This window comes from Vanellus vanellus (genome assembly GCF_965231255.1).
Source record: "Vanellus vanellus genome assembly, chromosome: 11".
In the NCBI taxonomy this organism is placed as follows: Eukaryota; Metazoa; Chordata; class Aves; order Charadriiformes; family Charadriidae; genus Vanellus; species Vanellus vanellus.
The window spans coordinates 11,485,222-11,507,311 of NC_138916.1; the positions used below are offsets into that span (position 1 = coordinate 11,485,222).

The 22,090-nt window shown below is 46.5% G+C and overlaps 1 protein-coding gene across 2 annotated transcripts in view; it reads right to left on the minus strand.

The window, feature by feature from the left end:
• MAPK6 (mitogen-activated protein kinase 6) overlaps positions 1 to 18,146 on the minus strand; it is a 30,783-nt gene extending 12,637 nt beyond the window's left edge. The window contains exon 1 of one of the 2 annotated variants that reach the window (XM_082488757.1): positions 17,956 to 18,146. The gene's annotated coding sequence lies outside the window, so the exon portion shown is untranslated. Of the gene's footprint in view, positions 1 to 2,460; positions 2,585 to 17,955 lie in introns of those variants that run through there. The other variant, XM_082488756.1, reaches the window with a different exon arrangement.
• Between the last annotated feature and the right edge of the window lie 3,944 nt (positions 18,147 to 22,090).

Sequence of the window (22,090 nt, forward strand, 5' to 3'; positions counted from 1 at the left end):
TAGTTAAAGGGCAATCAACTAGATGAAAGCAAGGCTTTTCTCAAGCCAAAATGAGCTCAAAGTAACAAGTTTTTTTGTTTTCCAAAGTTGAAAAAGACTATAAAACGAAAAGAATGAGATGGGGTTTTTAAAACACCAATACTTACAAAGAGTGACACCAACATCTGTTAAGTTTATACGTTTTCAGTTTCAATGAAAGTCATAACCACCAGTCCAATGGACTGTCTTGAAAATGCACACTAAATAAACAAAAAAGACAAATTCCTCTTCAGTTGCATAACATGCTCTAACCACTTAAAACACATGATGGACTGCAGTATAAAAAAGGGGTGTGTATCACCCCAATTTGTGTTGAATAGTCTATTCACACACAGGCACTGATGTTTTCATTTAGGCTAACTGTCACCTTTCCAAGACTACCAGTTTTTTTAAAGTGGTACTTTTATTCCTCCCACAAAGTTTAAAGCGGGAAACACAAAGATACTAGTTTCCTAAGTGGTTTACAACTATGCTTTTAAAACAGATCAGTTCTCGGGTGAGGGCAACAGAAGTGACCCACAGAAGGGCTGTCGTCTTTGAAATTATTCCTGGTGCTGGCAGACATCACCACACACCACCAGCTTCATGTATTATGCAAGCAGCCCCTTCAATTCGTGCTGAACTTCTGCACGTGGATTTATCACAGTTTTCAGGAAACCGGATGTACACTGAAACACAGTCAAGTATGAGATGTTTACTTTTTCAGAAATACAAATCAGAAGGAAAGATACCAGTTAATTTGATTATGCAGACCACATAATGATCAAATCGTTACTCACAGAAGAAAGACCAAGAATGACTAATGACATATTATACAACCTGCTAAGTACTATCCCTTTGACTATAAAAATACAGGGCACAGAAATATTTTTTTTAGATCAGCCACGTTGCAGTCAGTAGGCAGAATGAGTCATCGTCCAACTCACGAAACTGCCGCTTTTCTAAAGCCTCCTACTTGCTCCCCACTCTGTTTAGGGAACTCTGCGCTGGCAGTCAGCAAATGTTACTATTAGTTTATAAATCTTCTGAAGGATCCGTAAAAGCACACAAAAATCCACTGCGTTTTTCCTGTACCATAAACAAAAGCGGTTCGGTCCTCCCTCGGGATAATTCAATGAAAACTCACCACTGAAGAAGCCTACCACCAGCTAACCACAGCCTTTGGCACCTCGGCAGATCCGCTGCCGTCGCCTGTTCCACCGAACACTTAACCAGTCAACAGTGAATTAAAGATAACAACAACACAAGCAAGAGTTGAGCCTGAGCGAGAAGCTGAAATGAAAAGTTCCCATTTTAGCTTTAAAGCACGCATTTTCTGAACGTGATTGCCAAATCAAGATCTACCTCTATTTTCAGCCACCGCTTTCCGGAATTTGTAACAGGCTTATAAACACATGCTAACACAGCGTTGTTTTTATACACACACAGACATATATATATATTCATATATATATAAAAACAAGCTTGTTGGAACCAGTGCTTTTGTCAACGTTTGCACCGGCCGTATGACAACACACCAACCACCGCTTCTTTTTCCAGGGCACAATTAACTTGGCCATTGCCAGGCCGAGCCAAAATGGCACTGAATTAGCCAGGAAAAAAAAAAAAAAAAAAAAAAAAAAAAAAAGAAAAAAGGCGCATCTCGCCCGCCCAGCCACGGGGACCGGCTGCCCCAAAACTCGAGCAGCCGCTCCTCAGGGGCCGTTCCGAGCAGCTCCGGAGAAGGGTGAAGTCGCTTTCCCCACAGAAGGTGCCCGAGGTGCGGGGGAGCCTGCGGCCGCCCTGCCGGCAGGGCCGAGCGCTGACTGTCCCCCAGGCCGGAGACCGGCGCCGACCCCCCCTCCCACCCAACCCCCCCCCTTCGCCCGGCACCGAATTCAGCAGCAAAACTTCCTCAGACTCCGGCGCGGGCGGGCCTGCCGCCACCGTCCCGGTAAAGGACACGCTGCCTCCCGCCGCCCCTCGCTCCTTTCCCGCACCGCCCCCCCCCCCGGCTCCACACACACCGGCGACCCACCCCCGGCCGCGGCCGCCGCGGCACGGAGGAGCCCTACCTTCAAACGCCCTTCAGGGCGCGGAGGTCGCCCCCGGCCCCCGCTCCGGCGGCAGAGGCGACCCGCTGGGCCCCGGGGCCGCCGCCCGGGCCGCAGCCGTTGGGAGCGCCCCCCCCTCACGGCCGCCCCCGCCCGCCCTGTCAACACCCGCTCGCCCCCCTCAGCCCCGGGGCCGCCGCAGTGCGGAGGGGACGGGCCGGGCCCCGGCGGAGCGGAGACGGCCGCGCCGGGCCGGGGGGCGCCGCCGCCGCCGCCGTCCGGCGGGAGGGAACAAAGCGCCTTTGTGCGGCGGGGCCGGGCCCGCGCTGTGCGACGGCCCCAGACCCCCTTCTCTTTCCCCCGCCACCGGCTGCCCCGCCACACTCACGGGCCTTCCCAGGCTCATCGGGGTCTGCGCTGCTCACACGGCCGGGCCCTGCGGCCACACCACCGGCTCCCGCCCGGCGACCACCCGCCTCGCCGCAGTCGCCGCTGCCGCAGCCGCCGCCATGTAACCCGGCGCGGAGGGCAGGGGAGGGGCGGGCCCGCCGGTGGCTCCGCCCCCAAGGGGGCGGGGCCGAGGCCGCCCTCAGGGGAGGGGGGCGGGCGGGGAGGAGGGTCACCGCCGCCCCGCCGGGACAGCTGCCGCGCTCGGTCCGGCGCCCCCCGGGTCTCCGTGGTGGAGGGAGGCTGGGCCGCCCCCGAGGCCTGCCCGCGCTGCAGGGCCCTCTCGTCGACGGCCCCGTGCCCTGGAGTGCGGAGGAGCAGCCGACCCCCTTCCCTCAGCGGGGTGCGCCGGGGGGGGCGGGCCCGCGGCGGGCCCCCTGTCGCCGAGCGGTCACCTCACAGCTTGGCCTGTCCTCGCCGGACACGGCGGCTTCCGGTTAGCCGGAGGGGTTCAGCAGAGGCTCGAAGTCAAACGCTGCAAAGAAGTGGGCCTGGCGGAGCTGTGTGGAGGGACTACAACCCTGCCACCCAAGTGAACCGAACTCGAGGCCTACGGCACTGACGGTGGCCTCGAGTACTGCATTAATGCTCAAAGCTTCAACTACGCTTGCTGCTTCCTCCTCCTGTTTGATCTCCACTGCCTCCTGACAGCTTCCCTCGGGTCAGGCTTCTGCTTTGGAAACCCGCGTTTGACCGGAGCCCAGGCGGTGCCTCGCTCGGCAAGGCCTAGGGATCGGTTTCTTCAGCGTTTCCCTCAGCCACAACAGGGCACAGGGAAAGAAGCCCCGCAGGTGGAGAAGGGAGCGGGAACGTGGGTTTTCTGCAGGAGGAGGGCCGGGCCATGTCCCCATGCCCAGGTCACGGACCCTGCAACAGCCGGCGGGAGCGAGGGGAGAGGAGGAGGAGGAGGAGGAGGAGGAGGAGGAGGCCCCGTGGCAGTCACCACTGGGCAAGCACCGCTCCTGCAGCTGTTAGCATGCAGGGGTCCAAACAACAACAGGCAGGGAAGCGGTTGTGTGGGCCCAGTTCGACCATCCTGGCTTTAAACGTCCTTCATGGTAGAAGAACAAAACCAGGGTTGGAAGGCAGCAGGCGGGAATGACGGAGGCAGGCTTTCCTTCTCCAAAGGGGACATTTCAGCTTAGATGTTCAGCAGTCTTACTGTCATGGGGGACCTGAATGTTTTCCCCGTGTGCATCTATAAACTACTTGCTGTTGCTGTAGACACCAGAAAAGATTTCTCTCTCACTATTGGATATCCCTTAATGGACATAGGCAGAGACAATAGAAGACTACTTTTCCCTGAAAACCACAACTACTACAACAAAATAAAGCAAAATAGTTAAAATGTTAATTTTTTCCCCCATGAGACTTTTACACAGCAATCTTAGTGGGGAGGGAGGCATGAAAACACCAGGCCTGTAGCTAACAGAAGAGCCTTATGCTTCCGCTAACAGTTTTTGTACAACTCTCACCACAGTGTGCAGTTTCCCTAGGTTCCTCATATGCCTTTTCAGTGCAGGATGACTCAGAAGATAAAGCAATTAGTACTCATTTTTACTGTTTAAACAGGGGTTATTTATAGTTAGTACTGGGATAGAAGTTACTCACGTTGCATAGGGCTCAAGGCTCCGTTCTGCTGCCATCTGGACAGAAGCATCCAATTGACCCTTGCACTTCTAAATCACATAACTATTTTTTTAATAAACAAGTCATACATCAACATCTGAGGAGCTCCCTACCCAGCTTCTTTAAAGTTATTTAGATAGCTTTTAAAACCTCTTCAATGATGAAGCCAAGCGTTAACTGTTTTAATTCAGTCAGATGCATTGCTAACTCTGACATTGCCCACACTGGCAGAAGAGGTGACATGCTAATACAGCACTGTACTAATAGCACACATATGGAAGTCAGTAACTAAACCGACACTTTACATTACAGTATTTGCTCAGGTACCTACGCAGCTAACCATGCTGCCAACAGTGGAGAAAAGTCATAAAGTTGCAGTTCTTCTGCCCACCCAGCAAAACAGAGTTGGAAGGTGACAGCGCTGGCTGCTCCAGAAGGCCTGGATTTAAATACAGTCTATAAAAAAACCTGCAGGAGTGCATATTTGGAAGAGGTGATGTTAGGACGGCAACCAGAGCCAAGCCACAGAGGAGTATTTACTTGCATTAAAGGAAAAGATTTGGGACTCAAAAAAGGCAGGAGCAGCAGTAGTTTTATGTCTAAATCCAGAGCTATTTAGTTAATTAAAGAAACCTTCCACCCATGCAAAGTATTTTCATTATGAGAGACAAAAGAGCAAGCTGATGCTAGGGTCCTGCAGTAAGAAAAACTTTATATTACAGCCTTGCAACAGCACCTGGAAAGCCCATCGTCATACTGTGTCCATCGGGACAAGTTGCCAATATCCACATTGCCATTTCAGTCAGCTGGAGAAGTTGCACATCCATGGAGTTTGCTCTGCAGCAGCCCAGACTGTTTGAAAAGCAGTTTAGCAAACACGGAGCAGGCTTGCAGTAAGTGGCAAGCTGCCTCACCTGGGTAGCACATGCTTACTCATAAATCTCACTTAGTCCAGATGTACCACCATTTTTCTGGATTCCTAATTAATAAATCAAGAGCTACTTCCTTCCTCCTTCTTCTTCTTTTTTTTTTCCTCCCTATTTTTTTCTGCTATTCTAAGAGCATAGTCTGCGGTAGGATCTAGTGAATGAGACCTTTCAACCTAGAGGAAAATCATGCAACAAGGAAGAGGATGGTGCAGGAATGTTACTTGTCTTCAGCCTCACTATTTATAGAATTACTATGCATGTGAGAGTTGCTCAGAATTTAATTGTATGTCACGTGGCAATTTATAGCTATCTAATCCAGCAAATTGCTAATCTGTTTTCAGATTTTTAATATCCTATTGATTGGGCTATAAATGACTGTCAAATTGTTTCCCATTCCCCACAAGAGTGCAATTACATAGCATGTAGGTGATATGCTATATGATACGAACCCATTCTAAAACATTTGCAGATATTAACTGTCAGTAAAATGCAAATAAGAAAAGAACTGGACTTCGACGGTCATAAAGCCCCGCAATTAAAAAATAATTACAACTAAACAATGATTCATTTATTATATCCAAGTCCAAAAAGATCAAACAGTAAATTCCAATATAACACTTCAGTCCTGTGTGTGAATTGTTACTTGTGGCATAAAAGGGAATGAAGTATTTTTAAGTGTCCACACCCAGTATGATTGGCAAGGGAAGAAAGATTTGGAGACGGTTTGAAAAGGTTGCCCAAGGTGACTTGGCAGCTCCAGGCTTTTGTCTCAGTTTCGTTGCTTCACTGGGCTTTTCTGCGGGAAATCTTTGTTTTCTGGCATTGTGCAGCTCTCTGTAATTATTCCAGGTATTTTCAGAAGAGGCTGGACCCTATGGCTGAACCATACAGAAGATGTACTTCACATCAAGCAGCCTCCACCCCCAGTGAAGATTAAGATTAAGGTGGTACCTGGTCCTTGGCCTGTCCTGCAGGATCAGTCCCCTGAGCAGACGAATTTGCTAAGGCACACAGGCGAAGACTCTTGACAGCAGATGGTACCCAGGGGACCTGCCGGGCCGCTCCTGCCATGACTTACACATCCTTCCAGAGGAAGGGAAATACATCCTAGGATACGTTTCTAAGGACTGATCATGCTTCTTAGCGAAGTCTAGGATTCAGTTTGCATAAGGATACGGAGGAGTTTACAGAGAAAATCCCACTTATTAAAAGGGAAGGTTCAAGAAACACTCAGTTTCTGCTGCCTCCTCAGCCTGTTCCTGCTTACCTGTGTTCTGCAGGGTGATCTGGGCCCTGAAGTATGATTTGATTTTCCTGGCACAGCTCCCAAGAGTTTTTAATAGTTTGTTTGGGTCTCCTTTAACTGCTGCCTTCTCCAATTCAGCCAGTTCTCAGCAGGTGTGAAGCAAAGCCTCCACTAATCAGTTGCTCTCCCAGCTTACGGTTTCATAGTGCTGACGTTCGGCACAAACAGTCCAGATAAATTTGAGTTTTACTGACAGTTCAACTGCTCAGGAAGCTTCACTTCTTGGGCACCTCTTTTTCCTGGAAAAGGTCAGACTACACCTTTCCGTACTGGATGTAGGGTTTTTTATTTGTTCTCTTTAACACAAACATGTTTTCCTAACAAATGGTCGCTGGGTTTGCAGACTTCCAAGTTTTCCCAAGAAAACTTAAAGTATACTTCATGCCAGCATTATTAGCGGGCAACCACATGGAAGTTGCCATCTTAAAAACTTTTAACAAATTTTTGCATTCAAATCGTTTTTTAGTTAAAGTCTATTTGGCGGTAGCCAAAGCTACCTGGGCACAGACAGCACGCTATCGCCTCATCTGCACTCGCTTGGTGGAACTGACTTTGCTAGAGCAAGCTTTGCACCATCTACATTCTGATCAGGAAAGAAGCTATGAGAATATTAGGGGACTTAGAAGAAAGGAAGAAGGCAAACCCTAAGATCTTCATCCCTGTGTGAAACAATAGAAAGACTAGAAAAGAACAGACCATTAGCAGGGACCGATTCAAACCAAAGGCAGCAAAGTACAAAGCACAAATGAAGGTGGAAAAAGAAAGTCACAGAAAACATTCAGCTTTGAGGTTAGAAATAAATGGGTTCTGTGACATACTTTGGAAATTCTGTGAGTCTGCAGGAAAAAAAAAAGTCATTAAACACTTAAAACAGAACGAGTCATTCTTCCCCCTTGGTAGATCATCAGCAATCTAGGACACTTCGGGACAGCTAGCTGCATGCAGGCTCCCTGCTTAATATCACACATTTTTATTAAGTCAGGCAATTCCTTAACCAACACTTAGCACAGGGACAGAGCAGCTGCCTAAGGCAGGAGTTGTCAAAACCATGGCCATACTGGGAGAAGAGGAAGGCTTAGCAAACTTGCCTTGTAGCTGGGTCAGCACTGAAAGCATCAGCCCCTCTGCGTGTGAAATTCACTTGTAGGGCTGGAGCTCTCCCAGGTTTCTCAGCCTTTCATTAATTCCTCTTTAGTTAACCTTGCACAGAGGTAGCTATTTCATGCACAGAATAGCAAACGTGTAGAAAAATTCACCAAGTTAGGCAATTAAGGCAGTATGTCTTAGGTTTAATCACCTTTTAAAGCATGACTAGTACCAACATTTTCACACTTGGGTGCTCCAAATGACCCAAGTTGCTTCTAACTTCTCTGTGCAGGACATGCGAGGTGTGCTCGAGCCAGGCTGTAGATCCAGTCAGTGGGTGAATCTACAGCTGAAAGACATTCTACAGAAAGAGTAACAGGGCTGTTGTGCCAAGGCAAGCACAGGATGAAGTGGAAACAAGAAGCACCAAATGTTTTTTTCTCAGTACTTCAGGTCCAACAGAATTCTATGTGTGGCAGTTCTCCCCTGTTCAGACCTGCAGGAAGGCACCGCTCCCATCCCCATCTCCAAAACCTCAGGTGAAGCAGTTAGGAGAACACAACTGCCCACTGAAGTAGCACCAGACAATTGCCTAAAGCATCTCTGTGCTGGTTATTGCATCGGCTGTGGTGCTGCTAGAGCTGTAAGGCAGCACATTACTGTACAGATATTATTTAAATATCTGTAATACGTTGAGTATTCCAATGTGGAGCGATGCCCTGGAAGCAGGGTGGGGTGCTCTCAGCAAAAAATGCAGTTGGTTTTGGATCCATACTGGAATATACATCAGCTCTTGGGCAGAAGTTATAAAGGCCTGATGATGGATTTATGCAGAACAATTATGCGTTTTTGTAGAACTCTCGCATTTAATTGCAGAACTATGCAATACATAGAGTTCTGCAACAGTAGAACTGTTCTTGTTCATTCCTGCAGAACAGTAAACCTTCCCACATGCAGCATTTTGATTGCTATTGCATTACAGAGATAAAGCCTCTGCTGTGCAATTGTAAATACAGCTGGTGCTGCAGTGCTTGTCATTTACAGAGAAAAAAAATCAGACTAACATTCGCTAACATTTTCACCAAGACCAGAATCCTCTTGAAATACATTTATGTGGGGCAAAGCTCAATAGAAATACACAGGCATCAGCTGATACGCTGCCTTAGCAGCCTGAGGCTACGCAACTTTTGCATATCAAATAGCAACAAATGCTATCTGCAAGGGGAGAAGGGAGTTGCAGTGAGTTGAGGCGTTTCAAACACTTTCAGATATTATTTTGCAATAAACTGGTGCATGGCCAGCGGTGAATCTTTGTCAGCCATCAAGATGGTGATCTGCTGCTGCCTCAAGTAACTTGGGGGTTGGAAAAGCAATGCTAATTGGTCACAGTGGAAGTCTCAGACCTCTACTGCTACTTAGATTTGTGCCTTTGTGAGTGGGACATGGACTCCAATCCAGCCTAGGCCACTGGTGGCACTGTGGTACTTATGGTCATTTGTGAAAACAAGATGAAACAAGCTGGACTGTGACACACACTACGAAATCGTATCTTTGTGACCGCTCAGGCAGAGGCCATCCTCCATTCACTTTGCCCCGCACACAGTGGTCTCCAACACGCCCAAAGCTCGCGGCTGCAGCTCTTTCACAAGCAAGCAGCACGCTGGATGGCTAAAGATCAAGAGGCGAGAAGCACGGTGCCAGCAGGGTCAAGGCAGGCCAGTGGGAAGCCGATGTGAGTGCTGTTGCTCGGGCTGCGCTTCGTCTGTGGCCAACATGCTTTTTCAGGATTCCCAAAATATCACTTATCATAAGCAGCAGATGGACAGGGAAGCACACTGCCTGTCTTAATGCATCCTACTGTCCCTGCCAGACCCCTACCCCAGACAGTCTCCTGAAGCTAGAGAGATGGAAAACCTAAGAAATAACATAAAAGTAGAGATTTTCTTTAGAACATCTACCAGCTAATTATATGGCAAATATTCAGCATTGCAAAAGCTACCTCAAATCACTTTTGTTATATATTCAGACAGCAAACCCCAAAGTTTTTATTTTTCTAACCAATTAATTTTGGAGTGACCTCCTCTCCCTTACACACTGTACCTTTTTCTCAGGACATGTTGCACCATCTATTTTTAAAGGTTTCCACTACAAATATATGGGACTATTCAATTCCCCATATTCCCCCACCCCATTATATCTTAGCTTTCACTAAGATTTTCTAGGATGTTTCAGGTTTTCTCAAGAGGCGCTTGCTGGGAAGGAATACATCTCCAAACTATTTGTTTTCTCATGAAAACTGGGTTTTGCCTGTGTGCCAGAATCAGCAGACATTTTATAAATAGCTTTGGACAGATGACAGGAAATGATGCAAGATCTTAGGCCACTCCACAGAGGGCAACTGTCTGAAGTGCTCAGGAAAGAGGGACTCGCACCATTGACTGCTACTCGGGGTGGGGGGGGAAATGCATAGAAGCATCATTTACTACAGAGGGTATCAGGCTTATGAAACACAAGATCTCTGTCTTATTACAGCTCAAGCAAGAAGTCTCTTTGCTTGCAACTACACTACAATGAAAAACAGGAAAATTTTCCTTTGAAGAGGAAAAACTGACCAGAATTGTCTAAACTCGCTTTGTCTTTTACTCTCGAGGAGGAGCTTTCCCCTCCTAACACGCTATAAATGCCAACACATGCATTGGAGATTCTCCAGACTCTGACTAGTGCCAAACACTGGCATCATCTTCTTACCCTGGCATTTCCCATCAGCTTCAGCAAAAGCTCTTCCAACTCAAACTGCTTTAAATGGGCTCCAATAGTAGCTGCTTAGAGGTTAATCTGTGTCTGTTCATCTGATCCCAAGAACTATCTGTTCCTCTTTGCAATAGTAATACAGAACGGAGCATCAACTCACTGTCTCATTTTGTTTCTATCAGCTTCCGTGAAGATAAAGCATAGTAATTTAACCCCAAATAAATCCTTTATTTGGAACAGGGGCAAACTCTCAACTCTCTTAAGTCCATGGCAAAACTCTCAACAGATTTAACGTCAACGCAGTGAGTCCAGCCTTCTCCCCCACTACCAAGTTGGCTCCTCTTCCAAACAGCAGCAAGCACCTCTCAGCCCACTCCTTACCACACTTTCACACGGCTGGTGCCTGAACAGTGTGCTGCACACGGAAGACTACAAGTATTAGTGAGAAATAGATAGTGTACCTCCCCAGCGGATGTGCTTTTTGAGTCATTCAGTCCAGAGAGTGATGCATTCAAGTCCTCTATGTTCCCACGTTGCAGTTAAGCATCGTGTGGGGCTCAACGAGCTGGCGTCGAAGCAGCCACGGACCAGTCTGCTTTCTCCATGGGGCAGTAGAAGTGTGTGAGCGTGTAAGCACACCACTCCTCTGCACAAGGGCATCGCCATAACCACCCACAGCCCTTTCTTCCACACTCCCGGCACCGGGGAGGCTAGCCTGAGACTTCTGCTGAGATTTGACTTTAACAGGGAATTGTATATTTGATCCCTCTCGCAACCATACCTCAGAGGCATCCTACTCTCAGGAGTGGATGGTTTCTGCCCATCATTTGTAAGCTCTCTGTTCCCACGACAGACAGAAGAGCCCAGAAGCACTCCTACCTATGAAAGGAGTAAATAATACATGACACATTTTTTGAGCTTTTGAACTGAGTAAATGGTTTTATCCATGATCTAAATTTCTGTAAGTCTAAAGAAGACCTTTATTATTTTTCTCCATTAAAGACATCAAATCTGACAGAATCTTTGTTATTTTGGAAACGTAAAATTTATTACCTCTGTTAGAGGTACGACAGTGCTGAAACTGGGCCATCCCAAACTTTCTCAGTTAAAGGCTATGCAAACAGAAATGTAATCCATGTATCCATGTACACATTGCAGATGTAAAAGCAAATCCACGTGTTAGTGGATGTTCACACACTGCGTGTGTGCAGGAGAGAAGGGCACAGGCGAAGGTGGACAAGGCTGTCAGCCTTTGCAGAGCTCAATGAGAGCTCCGCTGCAAGAGACTTCATTCTTTTCTGCACTTGGAAAGAGGTCTTGTATATCCTTTTTGCTTCTTGACCTACGAGGAAATGTGCCTCACATGCCTCCTTACTGCACCACTGGATAGCCTCCTTCACAGAGACACGCTTTTCTTGTACAGGCTCACGCAGACTGCTTCTCTGAAATACCTCCACGGGGTACCCCAGTGCTGAGGGATCACTGAGGAGCAGTCCTAAAATCAGAAAGTTTTCATCTCATATAGATAAGCATTTCGCTGTATAGTTATGACTAGAGGTTCTTTCATGATTTGAATAGCGAGATTTACTTTGCAAGTGAGCTGGAATTAAGAAAGATAAAGAGGTAGAGAAAGCTTCTGCTTTTTAGTGCATCAGCATTCTTTTATCTCCAGCATATCTCCAAACAGTTTTCAATCGCGTTCAGTCAAAACCCGTTAAATGACAACGTAAGAGATAGCACATACATCTAAAGCTGTATTTCATGACAGGGGAAAGGTATTCATCCCTCATTCTTTGCCTGTTATGAAACACTGGAGAACTATTTAAGCCTCAGTTAAAATAAAATAAATTCCTGATAAAGCTATTTTAGTAAACACGAAAGGTTGCTAACCTTTATCTCAGATTTCTTCTTATTGTTTAATCTGGACACTCCCAAAACAAAAGCAATCGAGATGATTCAAAGAAGAGGAGTTTCAACCTTTGGACCAGCTCTAATTGCAATACTTAGTTCTCATGATTGCTGCAATTCAACAGACTCCAACATGATCGTAGAGTTCACGTGTGCTCTGCAACCTACTCCAGCATTGCCCTGGATGCCAGCAAGAGCTGCCACGTGGTTCCTATGTGTAATCTGATGTCCCCAGTGGCTCACAGCGCCACAAAACAGCTGGAAGACCTTCTTCTGTTCCCTTGCATCCATTATCGCAGAAGTTAGGCGCAGAAATCTATTCAGTTATGTTCAGTAGTGGGAGGCTATTTGTGACAAGGTCGGGCTATGCTGTGGGAGGTTTCGCTTGGCCACCCAAAGCAATGAAGTATCCAGCTTCAGCCACCAGACAACAGTGGGCAAACTCTTCCTGGTAGTCTGTGTCTTGAAATGGTGGCCCAGAGGGGTGAGATTGCAGCTCCCAAACCTCTCAGCTTTTCCTTGTTGTTAACTTCCAGGACAGGCAGCCTCCCTAGCTACAGACTGTCTTGGGAAAAGTATATCCCAGAAATCAAGGAGTCTCAGCCCTTGCTTTCAAAGTTGAACTATCCTGCCAGGGCTGGACTAGGAGTCTCATTACCACTGCCCAAACCATCCTGCTCCATGGGCAACTCCAAAGGGGACCTAACGCTCTCAAGCCTGTCTGTTAGAGACTCACTCACAAAGGCTTCACAAGACAATATTCACCAAAGCCAAGGTGGCGGTTTTCCCTGCAACCCAGCAAAGGTTTTGACGTGTCAGGACTTTATTTTTTCCTGACGCGCTACCCAGTCTGGTATTTCCACAGCTGCATGGACCATCTAAATACTTCCTAGAAGTACACAGTAAAGTGAGATTATTATGGTTTGTGATAATATCCCTGTTTAAAGAATTCAGGCAATTCATTTGCTTGTGGCAAAAATGATTCAAGGACTACATGTACAATTTGTGATCAAAGTACTACCCTGTACCCCGTGTTTATCATCCTAGGGCCAATGATATTTGTTAGTAAACAATACAAATGTAATCATTGCTAGGCGATGGTAAATCAGTGGCATGGCTCGAACAGGTTATTGTCAAGTAGGAAAACTTCAACCAAGAACCTGCGGTAACTGCCGAAATCAAGTGAAACAGCAGGGTAGTAATGGAAACTTTTGAACCTTTTCACACAGAGTTACAAGAAGATTTATCTTCCTGATTGCTCTAATGTTTCAGATAGCAGGGGAACATGGGAATATGGGCCTTAATGTCAGCTAGCAAACTTCTCTGACCTTTGAAGGGAACTCCATGTGACATGACAATCACAGTAATCAGAACAAGCTCTATCTGCTCTGATACAGCTTTACTGCATGAGCAGATACTCCTTTTTCTCCTCACAAGTGCTCAGTGCTCTGCTTCATTCATTGCACAAGACAGATAATGCTCACCTGATTACCAGTAATTGGATACCGAGAAAAAATAAAATCAGGGTACTGCCCTATGTGTTATTCATCACATATTGCCCCAGTCTAAGGACGGAACCGCCAGGGTTTAAGGGCTCTGCAAATACCCATTAAATTAATTTCTACAATCTGCAAGAATGTCAGGATATTATCGTTGCCACTTCCCTGAACTAAGTCACGAAGATCAAGGTCACAGTAGCCCTTAATGCACAATTTAAGATTGCTAGAACTGAATTCTGCAAGGGATTGGTACTTTATTCCACTGTTCAACTTTTCAACCCACTTTTCAAAGTGATTGCTACTTCTTGCACCAAGTGCGGATCCCCGAAGCTCTGAGTTCTCAGTTTTTGCAAGTCATTCTATGCTTTGTCCAGGCACTTCTGATTTTCCCCAGTGCCAGAAGCCCCTGAGTAGCTGCGTTTGCACACCCTCCGCACCAGCTTCTCTACTCCCTCTCAGCTGCTCATCCAGCTTCTCCACGTCTCCTCCCATTTCCCAGTTTCTATTTTCTTTTCTCCTTTCCAATTCAAGTCTCATTTTCACAAGCTTTTTCTCCTAACATACTCCTTAGAGATTTCCTACCTATTCAGTCCTTGCTTCTTCTGCACCTGAGTCAGGTAGCTACCTCCAGCCTCTTAACTGGAGCCAACAGGAGCCGCTAAAAGCAGCTCACGGGAGGAACAGTCCACTTGTATTCAAATAAGGTGCCCAAACCCAACACAGCCGGCAACAGCCTGTGGATGCAGTCACAGGAAAATTTCCGTTCAGAAGTTGACTGGGGTGGAGCACAGCCAGGACTGACAGACTGCGTGGGAATTTATCTGCTACCACACCTATCCGGTCTGCAAAACCTGAGGTCTCCAGTTCATAGATGTCAAGAGATTTTCCACAAAGGGACAGGCACATTCACACCTTCCCCTCCCCCAGCAGAAGGTACCCAGAAAGCTACTGTGGGCTGCAGTGCCTCTCCAGGCAGCCTTCTCCGGCACCCCTGGGGCTCGGAAGCTGCTAGCTGTGTCAGGGAAGGTGGTGGTACAAGGGCCTTCCTGCACAGGAACACGTTAGGGAGGGAAAAAAAAAAAAAAAGTGGACAAGAGAGTTTCTGAGAAGGATATGGCCCTGTCAGTGTCCTCCCAGTGGGTGAGGTGTTGTTGGGGGGCACAGGGAAGCCCCACAGGGGCACTGGGCACTTGCCGCTGGGATGTGGGGGGCCCTATTCAAGCTTCTCTTCCCTTTCGCAAAGGTATTTTGGGAAAAGGCCCTCGGCAGCAGAAAGCAGGAGGAGGAGGATGTAAGAAAACACCCCACTCCCCAGGACAAAGTTTCTTCCTACTATTTTGCTCCGGTGCGCAGTCACGCAGAACCTCTCCTGCCACGCAAACCCTGCTGCTTCCCTGCGTGCCTGCGCCCTCGGTACTGCTGCCGTTAGCGGGGCTGCAGGGCAGCCAGCGTCCAGGCAGGCAGAGGGGACACCCGGGGTTACAGGGAGGGACCCCAGCAATTAGGGGAACACAACAGTGAAGGAGGAGAGGAGACAAATGCTTAAATAATCTCTGTCGACAGCTTCTCCACAACCTGAGTTTTTGGCTGGTTGGAGGGACGGACGGAAACCACATGTGACTGTGCAGGGGATGGGGAGCGATGGTGGCAGGCAACATTGTCTGACTTTCTGGTGGTTACAGAGGCTGTAATTTCTTTTTATTTCCACAGTACCCTATGTGCAAAGAACTTCAAGACCTGTCCCATCCCCCAGATCCTATTATGAAAAGCTGGATCTCCCAAAGCTGTTTTCCAACATGTCAAATTCAGGTTTTGTGGCTCTGTTTGACAGTTGTACGAAGACAGCGTTCGCTCCCAACTGAGCATAAGCAACCAGGTCACTGAACATCGGGAGTGCACGACTCAGTGCCCCGATGCCCTGCCTGGGTTAGGCACACTTCTTGGAGCCCCCGTCTCCGGCCTTATCTGAGTCTATCCCACCCCTCCGGCATTCAGCCGCAGGCAGGTCAGTTCCCAGGACCTTTACTGAGCTATGGTCACGAGCAGAAGACACCAAAAAGGGACAGCTCAGTCCCACCACTCCTGCTCGCCCGGGTTAATGCCGCAGCGCATCAGCGAGCCCACCTGCTCCCACGGGGCTGGCCCCACGCTGGCCCCTGGGCACCCACCGCTGCGGGGTGGCTCTCTCACCTGCAGCAGGTACACAAACTGCCCGGGGTCCTTCAGCATAACGCCGGTAGCTGCGGCAGGCAGAATCTAGGAGAGGCATCCCCGAATCTGCCCTTGTGTTCTTTAAAACAAACTTTTATTTATGCTGCTGACAGCGGCACAAAAATAGCCTGAGTCCCCAGTCTACCTTCAGTTATATTTTTCCGTGTGCAGAGCTGAAGCTCTGAGGCTCCTCTCCCTCTGCAGAGCAAACACAGCATTTGCAGGAATAAAGCTGTGCTTATATAAGCTTCTGAGAATGCCAAGTTGAACGTCTGACGGAGGAAAAACTTCTGGTAAACCCCTATTTTTTGTCTTTTCGAGAGATCTAATCTATCTTCTGTGAATTCCTGACCTTCAGAAAGTATTTTCATCTCACACGTTAAGTATAACAATCCTCTTAACAAGGGAACATTTTGTTAGAGCTTTAAATTGGGTTACGTAAATTATTTGTAGTTCTGACAGCAGGTTTCTCTTCCGTCCACGAGGACAGTTGTTATGAGATTGCTACAAGGTTCATTTGCAATCACTGCAGATAATCATCTGAAGGGACTGTTTGAAATGAGATTTTTATCTGGGGGATGTGCAACAAGCTTATCAAGGCTTTTTATAAAAGCAGCATTTTTGCCAAATAATTTGCCGTACAGTAACCTGCACAAGAATTAAAAAATCCCTGATGTGAATGGTAGACGGAGAAAAAAAATTGATTGCAACTCCCAGAAACTTTAAGAGGAAGAGAATACAGAGGGGAGAAACCCCAACATATATATATATATATATATATGTATGTATACAGGTGGTACCGAGCATGTCTCAGTCCCTGAGTTTACTCTTGTTGACTACAGTGGGAATTGCAAACAGTCAGGATCGGACTCTTTGTTTCCACTAAGTACTTGCTTAGAAAAAAGCAGAGTGGAAAAATGATTCAAGAAGTAACAGCACTCCTCTTAGCATTACGTCAGAGCAGTCAATGACTTAAAAAGACATTTTGCAGTACTCTCTTTTCACTTTCTTCTCCCCAGTCCCAAACCAGGCATGGGGTTAGACCCTGATTTTGAATGGGAAGAGTTCTCTGGCAGTAGAAGCCTCCTGCCTCCCTTTCTCTCATCACCGGTAAGGCTGATTGGGAAAAAAGTTTCTTCAGGAGTGGGAAAAGAAGGGCATCATTTATAAATTGGGATTATTTTTTCAGGTTCCCCACTATATTTATGAGCTATTTAAAAAACCCCAACAAAGCAATAAAACAATATTTTATTCAAATGGAAAGCATTTTGTTTGACTTTAAGAACACTTATCTACTGAAACAAAATTTTAAAATGAAAAATTTTGAATCAAAATATGGACATTTCATTTTAAAATCTTTGCCAGAGCATTTCATTTTCTCCCTAAGTAACACGAGCAGTGAGTTAAGTTTCATCCAATGAAGCAATCAGCAATTGAGCAAACCCAGTAAACCTGATTTCTACACGCTCCTGCTGGTATTAAGTTCTCCACAACAGTGGTCCAGAAACCAACAAACCCAGCTGCCCCTTCTGCGGCGTGAAAGTGCTCCAAGAAGTGACATTTTCAAGGAGAAAAAACCCGCGGGTTTGTAAACCACGCACACCCCCGCACAAACACAAGAACCGTGCAGAAGGTGCTCAGCAGAGAAGGACCTTTGCCCACAAAACTTAACACCGACTAACATTTCCAAACCTGCCTGGGAATGCTTCACCTTGGTACTCCCAATCGTATTGAGCTAACTCATGGTGGTTTATCTTTCCTTCATATTCCCTCCCCTTCTTTGTTTGATGCCAAATATTTATGTTCAGCAGTCTATATAGAGTTGTCTCATGATTTTATTAGCAGTCTCTCTTGTCATATTTTATCTACAGAGATGCAATGCATTAGTACTTCTAGGTGCAACGTTAGTTATTCCTCTGAATTATCTAGAGACACTAGCTGACTAATATATAATGCTTTTATTTATATAAAAGACAATATATTATTATTTTGGAAATTCTCAGAGAGAGAAAGATGTTTTTAAGTGTTAGTTAGAAAGATTGATCTTAATCCTTTATAATTCTTTCTCTCTAAACAAACAGATCTCATAGCAGAATACACACAGACATTTAACTTACCATTATTGAAGCTATCTTTTGACTTCCTCAGTATCATTAATATTTAAGCAGAAAGAACAGAACAAACAATTATCCTAATGACACCAAACCAGAACTAACAAAGTAATTTTTAAAAAGTCATCCAGAAGAAGTGAGAAGGTCGACCAGAAAACGCGAGTCAGGAATAGCTGTGCTCCGATGAGGCGGGGAAGGTTATGTTGCTGTGATATGAGTAGTGCACAGCTGTTACTCTAGTAATAATTCATCATATTAATATTTAAATGAGAGGAGGAGGAGGGCACGAGATTGTGTGTGACTCAACAGCCCCTCCCTGTCCTTAAGCAGAAAAATAGGCCACCAATACAGAAAGAGCATTAGGAGCCATGGAGTGGGAAGGTTTGTTTTCATTAGCTCATGAATAAAAGTGGGCAAACTGGTCCCGAAGAAGTCTAGAAATTAGCCTGGGTTTACTACTGAAAGTTAAATTCTGTTTCCACTCTCGGAATAAGCCATAACCTAATGAATAAGTTGATCCAGAAACCAGTGCAGTAGGTCTGTATGTGGTGTTCCTTGGATTTCAGTGTATTTCCGGCAAGATTCTACTTGCGGATCCCAGGCGGGATCCTCGCCTGGCAGCTCCTCGCAACGAATTGCTGAATCGCTGCTGTACTTTGCCATTTCTCTACAGACACGTTGATAAAAACCATTTCTTTAATCAGGGCTTACTTACCTCCAGGCTTGTTCCATCATCTTGGCCCATCGGGGTCTCTGGCACGGGCAGGCTGGGGAGACCTGGGGCAGCTGAGGAGGAGCAGAAGAGGCTGCCTGCAGGAGGAGGTGTTGCGAGGAGCAGAGCCTCAGCCCCAGGGAGCCCGGAGGAGCTTCAGGAGGTAGAGCAGCAACACCCAGCAACAGCAGGCTCAGCACAAGGTGGAGAACTGGAGGAAACAGCTGATGCAGGCATAACCCAGACAGATGTGGGTGGCATCCCTGGCAGGAGAGGCAGCCTGACCACGCTTGGTTGCATGTAGGATTGCACAACTTTATCTAACAATTCAGTATAAACACACCTCTCGCATGCTAGTTTTTTGGGGGCTGGGTTTTTCTTTTTAGTTCTGTGCAACTCCTCCTTGTTAGCAGAGAGCGTGTTACTATGACACCCCTGGCTGAGCATCGCCTCGTTGGCTATATAACTCTATAAAGGTAATAAGCAGCCATTTAACCAGAAATACAGACACGGACTCCAGAAGTGGCCATGAGGCTAAATAACTAATAGTTTGTAACAGAACAAATCCACAGAGGAGTGTTCAGCTTAGTGCTCGGCATGAAAATAGAAGGTACACAAAGTACAACCATTAAGAGATGCCAAACTCACGCAGTAACATCAGTTCTCAGCACACCAAGGTAAGCTCTTAATCAAAAATTTTCTATTTTTTCCTATTCAAGCAAGGACATTCCCCCCCACCCCTTCATTTCATTAGCCTAATCCTTCAAGATCAAGTCTGCAAACAGCCTGAGTTAATGTTGACATTATTTTTAGCTGACTGATATGGAGGTTTTATTTGCTGCACCCTGTACAACAGGATTTGTGTTATTAATACATTGCAGAAAACACACTCATCAGATCTTCTCCATATCCATTGTCAGTGTCCTAGTAGAGTGACCATCTAAAACCGGTCTTCATAACTCGCTACAGAGGTTTGTACATAATATAAAATCGGACCCCTGGGCACGTTGGAGGAATGGGGAGTATTGATCTAGACTGTTCACAGGAGTAGGTGACAAGGGTCTGTAGGAAGGTACCCCCTTTGTATTAGTAATTACAGTAACGCAGGAGAGGTGGGGCTCCTCCTCCTTGGATTTTGGGTGTGCTGGAAGAACAGACCTGCCACACTGGCTTTAATCCCCAGCACAGCCCTCCCTCCAGCTCCACCACCGCTGCTGCCTCATGGGTAGGAGAGATACATGAGGCTGGAATTAGCCACCTACCACTGCCAGCGGGGACTCACATGTTCCCAGTCACACGTGGAGGGAGAAGCCGTTTTCCAGTTCCTTGAGCTTCTGTGTCAGATTCTAGTGACAGCTCCAGCCCAAACAAGAATCATCTGATGACTGTGAGGCTGAAGACCATTTGCAAAATGGTCTTCAAAGCTGCACCCTCACTAGTATCTCAGCAATCAGAGGGCTCAATCTTCAACTAGCTTGGATGCCGAGTTGTGTCACTGGCCACAGAAGAGTTGAGGAAAAGCGCTGGAAGAAGCAGAAGAGTTCCTAAAGTAGCAAACCTCTCTTTCTAAGTGAAGGGGTTGGGTCTGGTCCACTGGAATGCAAAATATTTGCTGCTCTCTATATGAGTAGTACCAAATGTGATTTCAGATAAGTCAAACTCGCTCCCTTCCTCCTTGTACATCCTCCTCCGCACTATATACACACATACTATTTCAGAACCAAAATCCTCCTTGTGCAAGCAGTTGTCCAGATTTCAAAGCATTCATGTACAATTGCTAAAATAATCTGCAGAGCAGCCTCCAGTTTTCCCATTGATCTTCAGTAGCCTGAAAAGGTTAGCAAGCCCTAAAGGTCTCACTACCATTCCCTCCTTCCTTTTAGCCCTCATTTTAAAAAGAAACTGCATGAAGCACAGTAGTACACATTAACAAGGAGAGAAGGCTAATGTATAATTTTAAATTAGAAGACAGACTGTGGACAAAGGTTAAAAAGTCTTCGCAACTACTGAATTGTTAATTGAAGGTGAATGTGTGATAGAAGATAAACATTTTCGAGTACAGATTTGGTCAGCTGACAGATTTAATAGCTTCCATAAAATACCACCCTGGAACAGCTTTCATACTGTCTTTATGGGCAACCATCAATTTCCAGCTGGGCTTGGTGGCAACCAGATCAATGTACAAAGTTTGAGGAGGTCCAGAAGCCCAGGCTCAGATTTGTTCTTTTTCCAATGACAGAAGAAGTTGCTAGCTTAATCCAAATCAATGGTCTTGGTTCAGGAGAGGCTCTGGCCTCTGTTGACAAGTACCTTTGAGGTCAAGGCTTTTTCAGGCTTTGTTCAATGTCTGCCCAAATGCCACACCATTCCAGCCTATGCTCTTAGTTAAAAAGGAAAAAAAAAAAAAAAGAAAGGCAAATTCAACCATTTCTTTTTGTGTCTAAAATACAATACTAACAAGGAACTCCTGCCCAAGGAGGTTACCACTAATTTCTCAAGTACCCTTGAGTGCACTGTTGTGCTGAAATTCCTCTCCTGTGGATTTAGGGGTCACCTCCATTCACCTTGAGGAAGACATGCCAATTAGAGAAGGACCGAGTACAAAATTCAAAGATTGGTCAGGGACCGTTAGCTCCGTTGGCGAGTCTCTTTCCAAGAGCAGTAACCTAACTCCTGACTCAGGAGGTGTCACACCATTCGTTCTTTCCTCTTATAACCAAGCATCAAGCCCCCACCACAGCCACAGAACAACTCACGGGCATAGAAGAATTCACTGCAAGGCTGGCCACTGCACTTGCCCTGGGAACAGGGGAGTCAGTGTGAAGAGTCAAGCTGGCACCAACACCCCCAAACCCTCATCACATGCAAATTCTAATTTAATTCACAGCACTAGGGTTTAAAGTTACCACCACCACCACCACACGCAGACTGCTGTGCCCGTGCCCAACTTTTCCTTAACCAGATGGGCTCCAGAGCTTGGTCTTTCTAGATGAAACGGGGCCGTTGTGCTTCCTGAAGGCCACACAAGTGGACAAACTCCCCTCCGCCTCTGCAAAGGCCACATGGCCCCCTTGAGGAACTAAGAAATGCTCTCAGGAATGCTGTGTCTAACTTAGATTTCGAGTAACAGCAGCAAGGCTTACATACTTGTTTATCATTAAAAAAAAAGGGGTAGGCTTTTTATAGTCTAAACTTTATGAAGTGATAAAGATCTATGAATCATCTAACATGCAGTTTATCTACAGACAAATAGCATTAAAAATAGAACAGGTAGTTTCGTCTCCCTTTTTTTTTTTTTTTTTTTAAATTGGAATGGAAACAAAAAGAAAGCTGGCAGATGAGGAAAAAGAAGGCTGCTGAGGATGCTGAGCACAAGGCTGTGGCTGAGGACTGCAATGAGAGCTTCCTCAATTATTGTATCTCCCTGAC